The 20965-nt window shown below is 46.9% G+C and overlaps 2 non-coding genes across 2 annotated transcripts; both read right to left on the bottom strand.

Moving 5' to 3' along the window:
- Positions 1 to 1141: 1141 nt before the first annotated feature.
- trnal-cag (transfer RNA leucine (anticodon CAG)) lies at positions 1142 to 1224 on the bottom strand. The gene has a single exon. It is a non-coding gene; the product is annotated as a tRNA-Leu (tRNA).
- Positions 1225 to 12628: 11404 nt separating this feature from the next.
- On the bottom strand, positions 12629 to 12700 carry trnaw-cca (transfer RNA tryptophan (anticodon CCA)). Its single transcript has one exon. It is a non-coding gene; the product is annotated as a tRNA-Trp (tRNA).
- Positions 12701 to 20965: the final 8265 nt, after the last annotated feature.

Here is a 20965-nt window from a genome sequence, read left to right as displayed (position 1 = left end):
CATTGAGGAAACAGTGATCACAATATCATTAGGTTTAGAGTATTTATGGAAAAGGAGAAGGTATAATCATGTGTGAAAATACCCAACTGTAGGAGGACTAATTTTATGAGTTGAAAGGGATCCGGCCCAGGTAGATTGAAACCAAAGATTTCTCGGTAAAACAGTAAATGCACATTGGGAGACTTTCAAAAAGGAGATAGATCGGGTAACGACTAGACACGTTCTCATGCAGGGTGCAGAAATAGCATGATAGCTAGCTACAGCTCGGTGGATGAATGAAGATCAACTGAAACACAAAAATGGAAGCTTGTGATAAACTTCAGGCTCATATTTCAGTAGTGAACCAAGCAGAATACAGAATGTACAGAGAAGGACTATCAAAGGAGGAGGAAGTGGAATCAGCAGAAAAACAGGATATTCGCCCATAGTACTTATCTGAGGAAGGACACACTTGCCTTGTAGTTGGTGCAACAGAGGTTCAACAGATTGATTCCAGGGATGAGAGGGCTGTCCTATGATGAGAGATTGTGTAGAATATGCCAATTCTCTCTGGGGTTTCGAAGAATCGGAGGTGATCTCGTTGAAACGGACAATATTCTGAAGGGGATTGACAGGGTAGATGTTGAGAAGCCCGGCTAGCTCAGTCGGTAGAGCATGAGACTCTTAATCTCAGGGTTGTGGGTTTTAGCCCCATGTTAGTCGATTACAGTTCCTTAAAATTTATGTGGCTTTCACAGGAAAACATCATTAATGAACCCATTTTCTTCTTTTGCACAATGAAAGAAATGCGAACTGAGAGAGAGTTGTTAATTTAATCATCTGTTCTGTGCTCTGCATAAGAACACAAGAACCAGGAGCAGGAGTCGGCCATTTGGCCCTTCGAGCCTGCCTTCTTTTGCACTGAAACAAATTATAACCGTGAGTTTAAATTAGCAGTGCGGGATATTTACAGGGCACATTTCAATGCTTCACAAAACCATTCCTTTCGCGACAGCCACCCGGGATCGCTTCCCGGTTTGGGAAGTAACTTTGACATCACCGTTTGTAATTGAAGTGGAGTATTTTTATTATGTTGGATGGATGTCCCAAAGCACTTCAGAGTGGTGTCAAAACTAATGAGTTTGCAATTAAAAACACTGAATGTCAGGAGTAGGATTTGAACCCACGCCTCCAGAGGAGACTGCGACCTGAACGCAGCACCTTAGACCGCTCGGCCATCCTGACTGTTGATGCTTCAGTTACAAGTTATTACTCGGGAAAGTTTCAGACCGGGCGCTTGTTCAGTGTTGCTGGAAGGCCCAGTGATCGGGATATCCTCTCCCCCGGGGTTTTCCTGAGCCTGTGATCGGTGCACGGGGAGGTTTGGCCCGGGTCTGAGGTAGCTTGCATCCCAGGGATGGACAATAACCCTCTGAGCTCTGGCACTGGGGAAAAGCAAATAATTAACGAGCCGTTTGTGGGTTTCAAATGCAACTTAGATCTGATGGAAGAAACCGATCGTGTTGTTTCACAGAATGAAAGAAATGCAAACAGGGACAATCGAAATTTCAATAACTGAACTTTAATAATTAGTGAAACTTTAACCCTTGATGAAGTTTTATCTCCGATCTGATTTTACACACTCTGTATTTGAGTAGATTAGTTTTAAAATGTTCATTGCTCATGCGACAATGTATCCCGGACAGCTTTTGTTCAATTTTATTGCAGACAAGTTTTTGCTTCACAAATAATGTTTCCGCCCAGGCTCGCAACAGAGACCTTTCGCGTGTGAGGCAAACATGATAACCGCTACACCAAGGAAACTGCTGCTTATCTCAGTGCCCAGAGAGAAGTGTTCAGCAACAAGCTGAAATGCTCAATCCCTCTCTCTGCAAAAAGTTCCTTTCACAAACATTTCTCTGACCAGAACTGCACCAAACAACAATGTTCTCTTTCAAAGTCATTGCACTCCCCAATTTCTACATCTGCAATTTTAAGGACAAGGACTGAAAGCGCTTTGCGATCAGAAAATTGCCGGAAACCCCTGTGGTTAATGACAGGGCTTTTGATGGTTGATTTCCATACACACCTTGTGTTATGTATATAACCCTTGGCCACCTGTATCACACCACCACCAGAGGGCCGACCTGTTGGAGTCCCAAGGGATTCCAGCATCCATTGGGAGCACGGTATATGAGCACTCTGGAGTCTTATTAAAGGAGCTAATGTCACACTTACTCATTGTTCACAGTACTCAGTTTCATTCTTTATTATGAGCGTATCAATTGGCGACGAGACAATGAACAACCACGCAAAAATGCAAGTAACATTTGGAAAAACTTGATAACAGCACAGCTGGCAATGGTTGCGGAATATATTCGTGCAGCCAAAACGCACAATGAAAACCTGGAACTGCACGGCACCGAATCCTCAGGGAAAAACAATTAAAGGCTTTGTCCCTGAATGGACTGCGATCCACCAACCTTGCAGTTAATTGCTGAACGCACTAATCCATTGCACCACAGAGACTGATAGATGCATATATTGCAAGACATCCCTGTGATACCTTCACAGAGCACAGCACACACAGCTTCCTAACATGCAGGCTGCTCTCTCGGAACTCTCCGGAAAGAGCCTGTTCTGTTTCATGATAAACTGTACAGTTGCAGTACACAATACGTCCACATCCACAGTGTGGCGCTACAAGCATTACATGCTTACAGACATGACAATCCCAAACTAGGGTGTCAGTCAGTTAAAGCTTCAGCTTGCTCTGACCGGGATGGAACTTGTCCACTCTCAGTTGTACTTCTCCCAAATAAAGGGTGGGACATTCATTGTGGATGTGTGGAAGCAGTCTGGTCCCGCACACTACAGACACTTCCATGTCAAAGCCAACCAGCTCTCCCACAACCGGTGTGATCTACCTTCCAGCTTTCCGGTGCCTTGTCTGTGACGAAGTATTCTGATTGTCCCGAAGCCGGTATCCTTTGTCATCAATAGGGTTTTAAGTTGTTTCGGTAATTTTTACCTGCTGGACAGTCGAGGCACAAATTGTAGAGTGGAAAAATTGCGTGGACCCCGGTTTTCTAGTGGTTGATTTTCCTGGTTGGGTCCGTCGGTCGCGGTGGTCCGGTTGATGGCTGTTACCAAGTCAGTTGGTATTGATGTTCCACTGATTGGTTTTTTGAAGTTCTTTTCTCCGATGTCGTGATGTCTCTTCCTGTGTTATCTCGCCGTTTGCTCTCGATCTTGATCTTGTTGTTCCAAAGTAATGGTCAGAAAAATAGGTTGCTCTTGGTACGATAGGACCCCAGTTATACTCTGAGAGGCTGCTTATTCTTCGTGCCAAATCTAACGTTTCTTTTGTTTAAGTTTTGCTGCCCATTGATTTAAGTGGTCTTCTTTGTATAAGTTTTGGTGGACTAGCTAACTGAGACTTGATTAAATGTTTTAATCTGGTGTTGATAGACTTTGGGATGGTGATACTCCTTATTTATGAACTGATGAACTCTTGTCCATTGTAATAGCACTGCTTTGGCTTCGGGAAGTCTGAGCTGAGCCAGATATTTCTATACATGTTGAAAAGGTGTTGGAATGTGGATGCGATATTTGGGTCCTGTGGGTGGGGTGGATAATGTTTCTTCCGTGGTCGATTGTTTAAATGCTAATGCTTTCTGGGAGCCTGACTATGGTTGAAGAGCTCCCCTAGACAAACTGATGAGCTACAATATTCAAACTCTAAATCCCACCCCTCTGTCACTGCAGCTTTTCCCCACAGGCCCAAACATGCCTTTTAAAATCCCAAACTTGGTTAAGAATTGTACATTTCCTCCATATGCTTTTTAGAATCCCAAACTTTATGTTTAATAGTCCTAAATCGAATTTCCTTTTCAGTGAGTCCAAACACTGGGGGGTTTCCATGAATTTTGGAATCTACATTGGCAGTCCCTCGGAATCGAGGAAGACTTGCTTCCACTCCTAAAGTGAGTTCTTTGGTGGCTGAACATTCCAATACTAGAGCCACAGACCCTATCACAGGTGGGACAGATAGTCGTTGAGGGAAGGGATGGGTGGGACAGGTTTGCCGAACGCTCTTTCTGCTGTCTACACTTGATTTCTGCATGCACTCGGCGATGAGACTCGAGGTGCTCAGCGTCCTCTCGGATGCACTTTCTCCAATTAGGGTGGTCTTGGGTCAGGGACTCCTGGGTGTCGGTGGGGATGTTGCACTTTATCAGGGAGGCTTTGAGTGTGTCCTTGTAGAGTTTCTGCTGCCCACTTTGGCTCGTTTGCCATGAAGGAGTTCCGAGTAGAGCACTTGCTTTGGGAGTCTCCAGTCTGGCATGCGGACTATGTGGCCTGCCCAGCGGAGCTGATCGAGTGTGGTCAGTGCTTCAAAGCTGGGGATGTTAGCCTGAATAAGGCTGTTGATGTTGGTGCATCTGTCCTCCCAGGGGATTTGTAGGATCTTGCGGAGACATCGTTGGTGATATTTCTTCAGCAACTTCAGGTGTCGACTGTACATGGTCCATGTCTCTGAGCCTTACAGGAGGGCAGGTATTACTACAGCCCTGTAGACCATGAGCCTGGTGGCAGTTTTGAGGGCCTGGTCTTCAAACACTCTTTTCCTCAAGCGGCCGAAGGCTGCACTTGCGCATGGAGGCCGTGTTGAATCTCGTCATCGATGCCTGCTCTTCTTGATAGGAGGCTCCCGAGATATGGGAAGTGGTCCATGGTGTCCATGGCCGCGCCGTGGATCTTGATGACTGGGGGGTAGTGCTGTGCGGTGAGGACAGGCTGGTGGAGGACCTTTGTCTTACGGATGTTTAGCGTAAGGCCCATGCTTTCATACGCCCCAGTAAATACGTCGACTATGTCCTGGAATTCAGCCTCTGTATGTGCGCGGACGCAGGCCTTGGTGAGGCCTCACCTGGAATATTGTGTACAGTTTTGGTCTTCTAATCTGAGGAAGGACATTCTTGCTATTGAGGGAGTGCAGCGAAGGTTCACCAGACTGATTCCCGGGAGGGCAGGACTGACATGTAAAGAAAGACTGGATCAACTAGAATTTTCTTCACTGGAATTTAGAAGAATGAAAAGGGATCGCAGAGAAACATATACAGATCTGATGGGATTGGACAAGTTAGAGGCAGGAAGTATGTTCCCGATGTTGGGGAAGTCCAGAACCAGGGGTCACAGTCTAAGGACAAGGGTTAAGCCATTTAGGACCGAGATGAGGAGAAACTTCTTCACTCAGAGAATTCTGATCCTGTGGATTTCTCTACCACAGAAAGTTGTTGAGGCCAATTCGTTTGATACATTCAAAAGGGAGTTAAATGTTGCCATTACTGCTAAAGGTATCAAGGGGATGGAGAGAAAGCATGAAAGGAGTACTGAGGTGAATGATCAGTCATGATCATATTGAATGGTGGTGCAGGCTCGAAGGGCCGAATGGCCTAATCCTGCACCTTTTTTCCATGTTTTTATGTTTCTATGTTCTATGCAAAGCACAGAAAAAAATGGTTGAAGTATCGACTCTGCCTCAGTTAGCATTTCTTTCATTGTGCAAAAGAAGGTGACGGGTTAATTAATGATGCAATCCCGTGAAAACAACACAAAAGTTGAACAAAAAAACAGACGGTGACTGGCAGGTGAGCGCTGCTTCTGACACCCGGTGGGAATGGGCGGGGATTTTAAAGCCCCTTGTATTGTGAAACCTTCATATCGTCAAACATTTCCGATGTGCTGTATCGGCCTCGATAGCGTGTCTGACCCCAGATCACGTCGAGGTCACTGTTCTTTAGGGTAATTCGGGAATTTATATTTTCTTTGCTGTTTGGCAATAACCAGACCCTTGCTCCAAGGTCTGTCTCACTGTTTCCCCGATGTCAGGCAGAGATTCGCCTGCTGCCCTCATTTATTTCATGTGACAGGACACAAAAGTTCAAAATAAACCTGCCGTTGGCCACATATTGCCCTAAACAGTCAGGATGGCCGAGCGGTCCAAGGTTCTGTGTTTAGGTCGCAGTCTCCTCTGGAGGTGTGGGTTCACATCACACTTCTGACACTTCCTGTTTTTAATCATTAAGTGAAACTCATTGTTTGACACCACGACCAACGCCTAAAAAGTGGGATTTTGTAGTCCACCTGCTCGCTTAACACTTCCGTCTGACCTGGTGCTGAAAGTGGAGATGTTTCCGCAGTGCAACGGTTAACACGTTCGCCTCACACGTGAAAGCTCACCGGGTGGGATTATTTTCTGGAGCTTTCTCCTCATGCATGCTCAGGGGCGAGTTTGTTCTCCTGTGAAATGTCATAAGATCATAAGCATGTAAGGATTAGGGGCCAGAGTAGGCCATTCGGCCCCTCGTACCTGGTCCACCATTCAAGAAGATCCTGGCAGTTCCTCGACAGCAAGTTTAAACATCTGGGGCGGAGCTGTAATCAACGACAAAAAGGTGCATTTTGCAGAAGCCCAGCTAACTCAGTCAGTCGATCATGAGATACTAAATCTCAGGGTCAGAGGTGCGAGCCCACGTTTGGTGATTATTTTTCATCGAATTATATCATCAGAAGTTTACAGCACGGAAGGAGGCCATTTCGGCCCATCGTGACCGTGCCGGCCAATAACAGGCTCTCCAGCCTAATCCCACTTTCCAGCTCTCGGTCCATAACCCTGCAGGTTACAGCACTTCAGGTGCACATCCAAGCACTTTTTAAATGTGGTGAGCGTTTCTGCCTCTCCCACCCTTTCAGACAGTGAGTTCCAGACCCCCACAACCCTCTGCGTGAAGAAATTTCCCCTCAAATCCCCGCTACACCTTCTACCAATGACTTAAAATTTATGCCGCATGGTTGTTGACCCCTCTGCTAAGGGAAATGGGCCCATTCTGTCCACTATATCAAGGACCCTCATAATTGTATACACTTCAATGATGCCTCCCCTCAGCCCACTTTGTTCCAAGAAAAACAACCCCAGCCTATCCAATCTGTCCTCATAGCTAAGATTCTCCACTCCCGATAACATCCTCGAAATCTCCTCTGTAATCTCCAGTGCAAACACAGTCTTCTTCCTGTAAAGTGGTGACGAGAACTGCACGCAGTACTCCAGCTGTGGCCTAACCAGTGTTTTATATTCAAGCATAATCCACCTGCTCTCTTATTCTAGGCCTCGGCTAATAAAGGCCAGCATTCTGTATGTCTTCTTAACCAGCTAATCCAACTTGCCTGCTACCTTAAGGGATCTGTGGACATGCACTCCCAGGTCGCTTTGTTCCTCTACAATTCTCAATGTCCTACCATTTAATGTTTAATCTCTTTCTATTGTGTCTGTAAGCACTCAAGTAATGACTCCATGAGGCAAGGTATTGTACTTGAACTGTGGTGACCTTAGTCCATTTATTGCAGCTCCTGAGTGAGGGTACATTATGGTGAGCTCCGTTTTATACCTGGTTACCTGTCGTGTACCGGTGACCCCGAGGTCTCCACCAGTTGCACCCTCTGGTGGTACAGGCATCGTATATACAGTGTGAAATTACATCCAGTAGTCTTATGTAACTGTACATTGAGTGTACAGGAAGTATACTTATATTATACAGACACAACATCACTCTCCCCTAAGTCTTGTGCCACTTGTCTTTGCATTGTGTGCTCTGGCCCGAGACTTGAGTGCCCAAAGTCCTTGCACCTTGTCTATGCTTTGGCTTGGTTCTCTCCCTGTGGACCCAAAAAGTCCTTATTACCACGACATTGGGAAATGTTCAGCAGTGGATGGTTGGAGGTTGCAGTGGGGGTTGAGTGGGTTCTGGGTGTGATCCATGTGTGTCCATGGCTTCATACATCCATTCCCCCCCCTGCACCCTCCCCCCCCCAAACATAGACCATGTGTGTGGCTCAACACCTGCATGTGCAGACCTGTACAGACAGAAAGAACAAAAAAACATCGGATTAGTTACATCACTGTTTGGGTTCTGCAGTAGTGGAACAAGTACATTTTACAGGTAAGGTACATACGTGGTATCACAGTCTTGCCCCTGGGTTGTGTAGGTGCAGGTGGGTGAGGACACTAGTTCCAGAGTAACCAGACTGTGTCCAAGTTGTCTGATGGCGGAGCTGTGTCCCCTGCCAGCTGGGTGGGCTTAGATCGCTCACCTGGCTGAGTCTCAGAGCCTTTGCCGTTGCCTAGTGATGGGCAGAGCCACAGGAGTGTGGGCCTCCCTGTCCTCCTTTGAGGGCTGCAGTGTCTCCCTGCTGCTCTTCAGCGATAATGGGAGCCTGGTCATCCCAGGTCCCGTTGGGAGGGCAGGAGGGTGCTATCCGCTCGCTCCCAGTACTGGCCCTGGTGGCCAGAGAGTTAGAGCCGATCGGGGGCAGGGTACCGGTAGTGGTGCCTTTGACGTCCGCTGATCACTGGCCCTGCAGCTGGTATGCTCCCTCTGTGTGTGGCCACACTCCCTGGGGTATCACATTGGTCCCGGAGGGGCAGGCTACATGGTCGCTGGACCTGGGTGCTGACGGGAGGTTGCCCTTGGTTTTGTCGGCATGCTTGTAAATCCCAGCATCGCACATCATCACTTCGTTTACTCTCACAATACATTGGTTCTGACCGCAATTGCCCGACTGATCATGATTAGTTACATTTACAAACTTGAAATTGTCAGTTACATCTTTTACATTTGTATCACCATCATCGCTGTATAAAGAGTGGAACTGTCCCTTTAATTGTGATGGGTTGCCGGTCTCCTTTAAGAGGGTCTTTCAATCTTTACCCCAATCCGGTTCGCCGCTCGGCATCACGTGTTGCTCCCTTGTGGTCTGTCTGACGCCATCTTGACTTCAGGTCCTTCACCTCGTGGTTCAGACGCCATCTTCTTTCTCTCCATGTGGTAGGCTGCGGTGATCCTTTTCTCCCCAGGTTCTGCCACGGATGACAGGAAGTTACCTTCTGCGTGAATTTTCTTCTCCGGAGTCCTGCCACTGGAGCCTGGAAGGTGAGGTCTGGTTGTTTGGGCTGGATCATCTCGCCGTTGGGTTGAGCAGTCTGTGTCGTTACCTCACAGTCGAGTTGGGCGGTTGGTTTTTCAGGTGTTGTGCTGGATCCAACTTCGGGGCCGCGGAGGATGTCGATCGCTGGAGGTTGGAGCTATTCCCAGCTCCAAGTGATCTTTTTCATCCACCTTCTTCCTCACAGCTTTGGACCATCCCCAGCAACGATCCACAAATGTAACCTGTGCATCTCGCCGCCATGGGACACCTGGACATCCACGCTGCCAACGACTGGGATGTATCGTTTGTGTAGGTGAGCAGTTTCACTTCGATCGGGATCATTTTAGGTCGTTCGATTGGATTGTCCCAGAGTTTCTCAAAGGCTGCCTGATTCATCAGTGACTGGCTCGCCCCTGCGTCCACCTCCATCGTGACTGGAACATCGTTGCCTTCAACTTCCATTTTCAACGGGGAACTCTCGGTGGTGCAGGTTAACACTCCGTACACCTCATCGTCGCTGGACTCCGGATGATCAGCCAACTCTCCATCGACTCGGTGAGTATGATTTCTCTTGCATATTCGCTGGAGGTGGCCCTTCATGTTACAGCCATTGCAAGTATAGTCTTTATAGCGGCACTGGTGGGCCCTGTGATTTCCTCCACAGCGCCAGCATGGGGTTGGCCGGTTGGCCACATGTGGCGGACTCAGGATTGTGGGACTCGGGGTTCTGTTCTCTCTTCCCTGAGAGAGACTGCTAGCAGCAGCCCTGCCTCTAAAAGGCACCTTTCGGTTCACAGTACTTGCCGGGTTAGAGTCCTGGGGGTGAGACATCCACTTGGAATCGCAGGCCGAGATCATGAACGACTGGCTCACGTTAATTGCCTTCTGCAGGGTGACCGTGGTGTCCGCAGAGAGCAGCCTGTGGAGAAGGCCCTTGTGACCGATTCCAATAACAAATATGTCCCTTCGTGCTTCGATGAGATGATCGCTAAAATCACATGGTGCAGCCAATCGTCTCAGGTCTGCAGCATATTTTGCGATTTCTTGGCCTTCGGATCCACCGGTGGGGAGAGAACCGGTGTCTGGCTGTGAGGATGCTCTCTTTATGTTTGAGCTGTTCCTGTATCAGCGTTATGAGCTCCACATATGTTATTGTCTTCTCTGGGATAGCAGGTCCCTGACAAGGCCATAGACGGTGGGCCCACAACTACTGAGCAGGATAGCTCTGCACTAATCAGCCAGCGAGGTCGGGTCGTCTCCCCCCATGTCATTTGCAATAAAGAAGTGTTCAGGCCTTCCAATCTTCCCCATTGGCGAATTGTTCAAACGTGCCAAGGTTAGCCATTGTCACATGGAAATTCGTATTCTCGTCACCAGTTATTGTGTCTGTAAGCACTCTAGTAATGACTCCACGAGGTAAGGTATTGTACTTGAACTGTGGTGACCTTAGTCCACTTATTGCAGCTCCTGAGTGAGGGTACAGGACTGTGAGCTCCCTTTTATACCTGGTTACCTGTCGTGTACAGGTGACCCCGAGGTCTCCACCAGTTGCACCCTCTGGTGATACAAGCATAGTGCATACAGTGTGAAGATACATCCAATGGTCTTATGTAACTGTACATTGAGTGTACAGGGTGTATACTTATTTTATACATGCACAACAAATATCATCGGTTAATTAATGGTGTTTTCCCATGAAAGCAGGATAAAATTTAACAATGATTTAATTTCTGCATTTAGAAAGACATGGGTTAATCACGGATAGTCAGCATGGATTTGTTCAGGGAAGGTCTTGTCTGACTCACTTGATTGCATTTTTTGAGGAGGTAACCAAGTGGATTGATGAGGGCAGTGCGTACGATGTAGTGTATAAGGATTTTAGCAAAGCTTTCGCCAAGTTCCCACATGGAAGACTGGTCACGAAAGTAAAAGCCCATGGGACCAGGGCAAAGTGGCAAGTTGGATCCAAAATTGGCTCAGAGGCAGGAAGCAAAGGGTAATGTTTAATGAGTGTTTGGGACTGGAAGGATGGTTCCAGTGGGGTTCCACAGGGCTCAGTGCTCGGTAACTGGCTTTTAGTGGCAACATCAATGATCTAAACTTAAATATAGGAGGTATGATTAAAACGTTTTCAGGTGATACTAATTTAATCCAGAGAAGTGTGAGGCTGTGTATTTGGGGAGGGCAAACAAGGAAAGAAACACACATTAAATGGTCTGACATTGAGAAGTGTGGAAGAACAAAGGGACCTTGGAGTGCATGTCCACAGGTCCCTGAAGGTAGCAGGCCAGTTGGATAAGGTGATTAAGAAGGCGCACGGAATGCTTGCCTTTATTGGCTGAGGCATGGGATAGAAGAGCAGGTTGGTTGTGCCTGAAATGTATAAAACACTGATTAGGGTACAGCTGGAGTACTGTGTGTCGTTCTGGTCACCGTATTACAGGAATTATGTGATTGTACGAGAGGGTACAGAGGAGATGAACGAGGATGTTGCCAGGCGTGGAGAATCTTAGCTATGAGGACAGATTGGATCGGCTGGGTTTGTTTTCATTGGAACAGAGGAGGCTGAGGGGAGACAACATTGAGATGCATAAAATGATGAGGGGCCGAGATATAGTGGATAGCAGAAGGGTCAAAATCAGGGGGCATATATTTAAAGCAATTGGTAGAAGGTTTAAAGAGGATTTGAAGGTAAAATTCTTCATGCAGAGGTTTGTGGGGGTCAGGAACTCGCTGCATGAAAGAATGTCGGAGCTAGATACCACATGTAAAAAGTATTTGGATGTGCACCTGAAGTGCCGTAACCTGTAGGGTTATGGACCCAGAGCTGGAAAGTGGGATGAAGCTGGATCGCCTCTTGTTGGCCGGGGTGGAAGTGATGGGCTGAAATGGCTGCAAACTTCTATCATTCTATAATTCTATGAAAAATGCAAATGTCCAATGTGGGTGTCGAAACCACGACCCTGAGATTAAAAGTCTTATGTTTTACTGACTGAGCTCGCCAGGCTTCTGCCAAACATACCGTTCTCTCACTGATTGCAGACAGGCACCTGTTGGCTCCGCCCCAGATGTTTAAACTTGCTGTCGAGGAACTGCCAGGATCTTCTTGAATGGTGGACCAGACACGAGGGGCCGAATTGCCTACTGCAGCCCCTAATCCTTACATGCTTATCATCTTATGAACTTTTCACAGGAGAACAAACTCGCCCCTGAGCATGCATGAGGAGAAAGCTACAGAAAATATTCCCGTCTGTGAGGCGAACGTGTTAACCGCAACACTGCGGAAACATCTCCACTTTCAGCACCATGTCAGACGGAGATGTTAAGCGAGCAGGTGAGCTGCTGAATCCCAGTTTTAAGGAGTTGGTCGTGGTGTCAAACAATGAGTTTCGCTTCATGATTAAAAATAAGAAATGTCAGAAGTTGGATTCAAACCCACACCTCCAGAGAAAACTGCGATCTAATCACAGCACCTTCGACCGCTCGGCGGTGTGCATGGCAACCTGCAAGTTGATTTTGAACTTTTGTGTCCTGTCACATGAATTAAATGAGGGCAGCAGGCGTATCTCTGCCTGACACCGGGGAAACAATGAGAGAGACCTTGGAACAAGGGTCTGGTTATTGCCAAACAGCAAAGAAAATATTAATTCTGAAAGAACAGTGACCCCGACGTGATTTGAACACGCAACCTTCTGATCTGGAGTCAGACGCGCTATCGTTTCGCCACGAGGCCTACACAATGTGTTTAAGATGTTCCTCTATATGAAGCTTTAACAACACAAGGGGCATTAAAATCTCCGTCCATTCCCACCAGGTGTCAGAAGCAGTGCTCACCTGCCAGTCACCGTATGTTTTTTTCTTAAACTTTTGTGTTGTTTTCATGGAAAAGCATCATTAATTAACCCATCACCTTCATTTGCACAATGAAAGAAATGCTAACTGAGGGACAGTCGATACTTCAATCATTTGTCCTGTGCTTTGGGGAACGGGCAGGGAAGTGGACCTGAATCCATGATCACATCGGCCATGATCCTATCAAATGGCGGAGCAGGCTCGAGGGGCTTATGACCGACTCCTGCACCTATTTCTTTTGTTCTTATGTTCTTCAGCATGTTAACCCATTTTACACACTGTATTGCCGATGTCACCAGGAATCTGGGGCAACTTTTGTCAAATTTAACAGCACCGGTTATTCCTTCCGTGCAGATAAATTAGAATCAGTAGTGAAGATAAAATCCCATGGTGCTCATTTTCAGATTCAACGCACTAGGATTTCAAATAAAGTGAAAGAATTTTACAGTGAAAAGATTTGGAAGTGTTACTTGTATTTGTATCTTTAATTAAACTTTGTGGCGTCTGACTCCCGTTCATGCCTCTGCTGAATAAGAAAGGAGGGTTTGACGTTGACCAGACTGCACCGCCCCTGATATTTGTGAGCTCATCCTTTATATTCAGTGGTTTCTCACCCTTTGATTGGTTGCAGTGTAGCGTATATCACGTTGGCCTCACACACGAAAGGTCCCCGGTGGATCCGTTTTCTCTCACTGAAAGTTATCTATTTATTGGTTAAATAAAGAGCAATTCAGGAATAAGGGAGCCCTTTTACCAGGAGAATAAATAGCAAATAACGACAGCAAACGCTGGAAATCTCACCAGGTCAGGCAGTATTTTCCAGGAGACTAAACTCTCCTCCGATTGTTCCCTTATAGCAAGTTTAAACATCATGTTTCTACCCAGAATCAAACCCGGTACATTTCATGTATAAAGCAAATGTGATAACCACTACACGACAGAAACCTCTGGCACAACAGCCCCAACAGAGGGGAGCTTACCAGTGAGCTCCCTCTGTGCTGATCGGGAATGTGTTGGCTCACCTGAAACAACTTCGGTCCCACACTGAAAGTTCTCAATCCTTCTCCTCCGCTGCCCTTTACAGAAATGTCACGGTTCACCAAGCCACCGTGTTCACTTCCACATCCTCACAGTGGGGCCACAGAGGCTCCTACCGTCTCCCCGCTATCAGCAAACTCGCCCAGTTTACTAACTTAAACCCGGAACACGTGCCCGGCAAAGGGCAGGAGAAGCCAGATAGTCTGTAAGCTTGGTCTATAGCAGAAAGTATTGGTATTCATGGTGATTACAGCAATTATTAATCGTCTCACAGTCCTCAATTATTTTTATGCGATGAATTGATCGAGAATTGAAATCAGTTTAGTGCGCCGGATCTTAACCCCTCGACCACCAGGGAACGGTTATGATACATGTAGATATATTTATATATATTTATATATGAACCTGAATATCAACGGCTCGCTACCGAGACCTCATGGTGCAACGGGAGTGCGTCTAACTTTGAGTGAGAGAAATTGTTCCACAGTGATACCCATTTCATCTTTTGTTCCCTTTTAAAAGCTAGAAACTGAGACAGGGGGAATAAATAGAGAAATAAAAGCCCAGGGATATAGACAAGAGGAAGAGAGAAGGGGAAAGATACTGCCCCACCCAGAACTAATGCAGAAACCCCTCTGCCGCGCTCGGGGTGGCCACCCACAGCCTGGATACACTAACGGGAGAACACCAGCGGCAGGTCGGGGCCATAAAAGTAACGGCGAGCGGCCCTGGGAGCAGCTTGGAGGTCCCGGGAGACTGCTCCAGGGAGCAGCGCGAGCTGGTGCAGGAGGGCGGCGGCAGCGAAGAGTGACGTCATCAAGGTCCAGGTCAGTGATTGGAGCGTGGGCAAATAGAGCAGGAGCGGCGAGATCGGGGCGAAGGATCGGCGAGAGATTTTAGAGGGACGTGATCGGGGCCCAGGGGAGGCATGAGTTTGGGACCAGGGGCCCAGGGGCAGCAGGGACCAGCCCACACTGTGATATGTGTGTGCACTCGGTCCGTGCAGCAGAGCTGGTCGCCTGTCGTCTTGGATAACTCTTGCCACTGGATCAAGACCTCGCTCTGTCAAGCCCGTGTGATGGCTGGGGTGCAACGGCCACCACACGTTAAAAAAATCCACGCACAGGCATCTTCCACCCTTTGGGATGTAGTTCGGGTCCTTCATTGAAACGCCTGTGAACTCATCCTTTTTCGGCGTGAAAGTAAGACATCCTCGTTTCGAGGGACCGCCTATGATGATGATGATGATGGATACATTAACGTCGCAACAGCTCATTGACTGCAGGAGTCGGACCGTGCGGCGCTTCAGAAGACATGTCAAAAAGGCAAAGTCACTGATTCCGTCTCATGTGCTGCTCCGATCAAGAACAGCAACACACACGAAAAATGCTTCAATAATGGTTACATCTTATCTCCACATTTGCTAAGCAGGTGGTTTGTTGGTCGAGGGGTATAATTCTTGCTTCGCAGTTGTTACTTAAGATTTGCAGAAAAATCCTGGCTTCAAATCCCAGACCAGCTTTGAGTTTGCATTGAAATTTTGCAAAGAAGGACTTGCGTTTCTGCAGCGTCTGTCAGGAACTCATGATGCCCCAAAGCGCTTTGCAGCCGTTGAGTTGCCTTTGAAATGTTGTCATGTGAGGAAAGATGTGGCCAAATCACCTCAACTCTTTGCAAACGAGTTCATAGAATCAAATAAGTTTACAGCACAGAAGGAGGCCATTTCGGCCAATCGTGTCCGCGCCGGCCAACAAGAGACTATCCAGCCTAATCCCACTTTCCAGCTCCAGGTCCATAACCCTGCAGGTTACTGCAGTTCAGGTGCACATCCAAGCACTTTTTAAATGTGGTGAGGGTTTCTGCCTCTACCACCCTTTCAGGCAGTGAATTCCAGACCCCCACAACCCTCTGCGTGAAGAAGTTTCCCCTCTAAACTTTCGACCAATTACTTTAAATTTATGCCTCCTTGTTGTTGATCCCTCTGCTAAGGGAAATAGGTCCTTTCTATCCACTATATCTCGGACCCTCATAATTTTATACATCTCAATGAGGTCTCCCCTCAGGCTCTGTTCCATGGAAAACAAATCCAGCCTATCTAATCCGTCCTCATGGCAAAGATTCTCCACTGCCGGCAACATCCTCGTAAATCTCCTCTGCACCATCTTCAGTGCAATCATGTCCTTCCTGTAATATGGCGACCAGAACTGCACGCAGTACTCCAGCTGTGACCAAACCTGCCCCACCGACCCCATCTCTTGTATTCTATGCCTCGGCGAATAAAGGCAAGCATACCATATTTCTTCTCAACCACCTTCGCAACCTGTCCTGCGACTTTCATGGAACTGTGGACATGCACTCGCTGGATTCTGGGGAGGACCCAGCAGATTGGAAAACTGCAAATGTAATGCCCCTATTTAAAAAAGGAGGCAGACAAAAAGCAGGAAACTATAGACCAGTTAGCCTATCATCTGTGGTTGGGCAAATGTTGGAATCCATTATTAAAGAAGCAGTAGCAGGACATAGAAACATCGAAACATAGAAAATAGGTGCAGGAGTAGGCCAATCGGCCCTTCGAGCCTGCACCACCATTCAATAAGATCATGGATGATCATTCAGCTCAGTACCCCTTTCCTGCTTTCTCTCCATACCCCCTGATCCCTTTAGCTATAAGGGCCACATCACCCTCTTGAATATATCTAACACACTGGCATCAACAACTCTGCGGCAGAGAATTCCACGGGTTAACAACTCTCTGAATGAAGAAGTTTCTCCTCATCTCAGTCCTAAATGGCTTACGCCTTATCCCTTAGTCTCCGACCCCTGGTTCTGGACTTCCCCAACATCGGGACCTGTCCAGTCCCGTCAGAATTTTATATGTTTCCATGAAATCCCCTCTCATTCTTCCAAACTCCAGTGATCTCTCGATCCCTTGCTTCCCAGAGACTCGAAAAATCTATCTAACGCAGCCTTGAATATATTCAGAGACTCAGCATCCACAGGCCTGTGGGGCAGAAAATTCCAAAGATTCATATCCCTCTGAGTGAAGAAATTCCTCCTCATCTCTGTCTTAAATGGCCGACCCCTTAACCTGAGACTGTGCCCCCTGGTTCTAGACACTCCAGCCCGGGGGAAACAACCTCTCAGCATCTACCCTGTCAATCCGCTTCAGAATATTGTGTGTTTCGATGAGATCACCTCTTATTCTTCGAAACTCCGGAGAGTATCGGCCCATTCTACACAATCTCTCAACTTAAGACAGACCTCTCATCCCAGGAATCAATCTGGTGAACCTCTGTTGTACCTCCTCCGAGGCAAATATTTCCTTCCTCAAATAAGGAGACCAAAACTGTGCGCAGTACTCCAGGTGTGGCCTCACCAGGGCCCTGTACAATTGTAGCAAGACTTCCTTACTCTTGTACTGTGGGCTATCTATTAGCTACTATGGGGCGAGTGCCCAGTTTTTTTTGCTGTTTCGATGGTTGTATAAAAAGTTATTAAATTTGACAGTTGCTCGGCAAACATATTTGTATTTCCTTCAGTGTACTCCTTACTCTTACAGGGCTAGATTTTCCCCAAGCAGATTTGTCGGCGCACTGACCTCAAGCGCACCGATTTTGCGCGCTGGAAACGGCTCGGGGAAAAACTCGCCCCATCCTGGCCGCTGTGTACAGTCCCCGGAGTCCTGGCGTGGTGTCGATCGTGAAGTGGGGGGCGGAGCCAAATGCCTGCGCCGAAAACACTGCCGGCACCTTCGCGCATGGGCAGTAGGGAGAGAAAACTTGGCACTCTGCCATTTTTAAACTGTGTCAAACCCGATGAATAGCACAGCAGCTTCTCAGCTTCTCCGGTCGCTCGGCGGGCTCTCCCACCATCCCTCCCCGATAAAACGCACAGCTCCAGCAGCTGCAACTTCTCCGGTCTACAAGCTCACCCTTCTCCGGTGTGTAGAGGCAGTATTTCCCCCTCTCTCTTCCACTTCTCTATATCCCTCATCATTGTTTTCTGGATTTATTCCCCCAGCCTCATTTTATGTGTTTAAAAGGGAACAAAAGATGAAGTGTGTGACACTCTGGAACAATTTCTCTCACTCAAATATATCTATTTAGTGAAGTGAAATAAAGAGCAATTAAAGAATAAGGGAGAAGCCACTGTCGCCCTTTTGACAGGAGAATAAACTCGCCCATGGCTGTTCATCCACAGAAAGTTTAAACAAAATCTTCCTGCACGGGATCCTTCCGCGTGGAAAGCAAACGTGATATCGGCTCCACTGCGGAAACCGCTCTGACCAGAAGTACAGCAGAGGGCAGCTGACCAGTGAATGCCTTCTGTGCTGATCGGGAATGTGTTGGCTCACCTTAAACAACTTCTGTCCCTCACTGACAGCTGCCAATCCTTCTCCTCCGCTGCCCTTTACACAAACATGTCACTGATCCCCACCCACCACCCCACATCCCCACATCCCCATCGTGTTATCTTCCATGTTAGCACAGTGGTGCCGCGGAGACACCTACTCCCTCCCCGCGGTTAGTGAACTCAGTCAGTCTGTAAAATTAAAGGGGAACAAGTGTCCCGCAAAGGGCAGGGGAAGGGAGAGAGTCTGTAACCTGGATTTAATTGTTTGTCAAAGGCTACCCGTCCTGTTGCGTATTTCCAGCAGTTTCCTACTTTCACAGGTGGAGATACCGGGGCTGGACCATGTTCCTAAAATACAATGAGGTCGGGATAAAAGTTCCTCACATACTCAGGGCAAATTAAATGATTGAAGTTCTACAATGGATTAATTAATGATGTTTAAATCAATGAATCTTTTTTTCCACATGAGATGCATGTAACTCTTTCTTCGAAGGTTTTAATTTTGATGGAAGTGCAATTTCCCTGGCCGGAAATCGACCCAGGGCCGCGGTGGTGAGAGCGCCGAATCCTAATCACTGGACCACCAGGGAACGCTGCACTGCTGCATCGCTGCATCGTAATGCTTGGTGTCATTATTGTCCTTTTCAATCCACTTGTTTCACACCGAAACACATCCTAACCTTGATCTGAATTTAACGCCACGTCATTCTTTGAAATCACCTTTAAATGATTGGGCAAAACCACTCTTTGTACCACAGAAAAACAGCTTCGATTCCAGGTCAGGGCGGTAACTTCTGTAACAACTTTTTTCAATTCAAAACCTTATGAAATTGAAGACATGCAGCTAATAAGAAAAAATAAGAATTAATTAAATCACAGTTAAATAACCGATAACCTTTTTCAGGATGAAATAAATATTAATATAGCTACTGAGGGACAGTAGTATCTTTAATTATTCATTTTCTCTTAACATGTGATGAATTTTTATCCCGATCTCATTTACATGCTGTATGAGAAATTGTAAGTGTTTATGACTCAGTTGTAAAACCATTGATTGTGTGTGTGTCTATTCTTGATAGGAGGAGCACTTGAGACCAAAGTTCCAGTTCGATATATGCATCAATAGAATCAATTTTCACCAGTTCCTTTAAACCCAATAACATATTTTATTTTGATTGGACTGGATGGAGGAACATGATCCATGTAAAAAATTTTTATCGTTTTAATTGTGCTGAATGCTCATAAAAGTATTGGAGTGGGAACTCACTGGACAACAGCAAAGCTTGCAATGTTTGCGGAATATATTCGTGCAGCCAAAATGCACAATGACATCCCGGAACTGTGCGGCACCGAATCCTCGGGGAAAAACATTAAAAGGCTTCGCCCGGAGATGGGTTTGGATTACCCACCTTTCAGTTACCAGCCGAATGCGCTTTACCATTGAAACACAGATACACACTGCAAGACATGCAAAACCAGGGTGTCAGTCAGAGCTTCAGATTGCTCCGACCGGGATCGAACTTATCCACTCTCAGTTGTACTTTTCCCAAGTAAAGTGTGGGACATTCATTGTGGATGTTTGGAAGCAGTCTGGTCCCGCACACTGCAGACACTTCCATGTCACCACCAACCAGCTCTCCCACAACCGGTGTGATCTACCTTCCAGCCTTCCGGTGCCTTGTCTGTGACGAAGTATGGTTCAAAAGTTTTGGAATAGTTGGTTCCATGGTGTAATGGTGAGACCTCTTGATTTTAAATCTAGCGATCTGAGTTTAAATCTCGGTGAAACCTAAATTCTTGTTTCCCAGCTGCTGAAAATTTGGGACAAACAAGTGAAAGACACCTGGTGCTGGTGGGCAGTTTTGTTGCCTTTTTCATTGATGCTTGATCTACAATTCTAGTTGTCAAATTGTGTGCTCAACCGTCAGTTATCTGCTGCAAAGCAGCGGAGGACAAATCACTTTGTTGTCTAATGCTGCCTTTGTCTGCACAATGTGTGCTGAGATTATCTGTGCAATATGCATTCCGCAGGATGAATAAAAGCAATGCTTTTTGAAATGCAGGCACTGCATGTTTTGCACTCGATAAATTGTTGCATTTTCTTTTCATTAATTTTACATTAATGCATTGCAATGCCAACGCACTTTTTACGTGGCAAGATCGATAATTAGCAGAGCGTAATGAAGACATCGCAAAGTTCCTGTTTAAAGAATGGACTCAGTCGAGAATATTTTGTGGATTTTATTTTTCTGAGGCTATTTTCCCTGTGCTGGGGTCAGCCTGCGCAGATATGTGAAAAAGCAGGTTTTGTTAAAACTCCAGAGACCGCATGGCAGTTCGCTCGGACAAAAGAGCTGTCAGTCATCCATTGACAAAAGAGCTGTCGGCCAGGAAGGGGGCCCACTGACAAAGCCACTCTAATTTGTAAAAGCACTTCTCACCTCCATCTCAGAAGGAGACACAGAACATTGAACCCATCAGCCTGGCCAGCCAAGGAGGAGCTGGGTCTTTCCCAACACAAAGGCACAGAGAGATGCCCAGACTAAGGGCCATCAGCCCAATGCATGGGTGGGATGGCCCATCACTGACTAAGTTCCCGTGCTTAGAAACAAAGGGGTTTTAAAGATTGGCAGGAAAGATAGGGGTAGCAAGACTCCCAGAAAGACAGGGTCCTCTCCACTTTATTTTTAGCTTGGAGCTTGGTGTGAAGCTTGGAGCTTGCAGCTTGTGTCTAGAGAGAGCCCCCTCTCCCTCT

The sequence above is a fragment of the Pristiophorus japonicus genome, unplaced genomic scaffold (genome assembly GCF_044704955.1).
Source record: "Pristiophorus japonicus isolate sPriJap1 unplaced genomic scaffold, sPriJap1.hap1 HAP1_SCAFFOLD_182, whole genome shotgun sequence".
Lineage (NCBI taxonomy): Eukaryota > Metazoa > Chordata > Chondrichthyes > Pristiophoridae > Pristiophorus > Pristiophorus japonicus.
The sequence above is the reverse complement of the archived record's forward strand: the minus strand, read 5'-3'. Positions and strand labels throughout refer to the sequence as shown.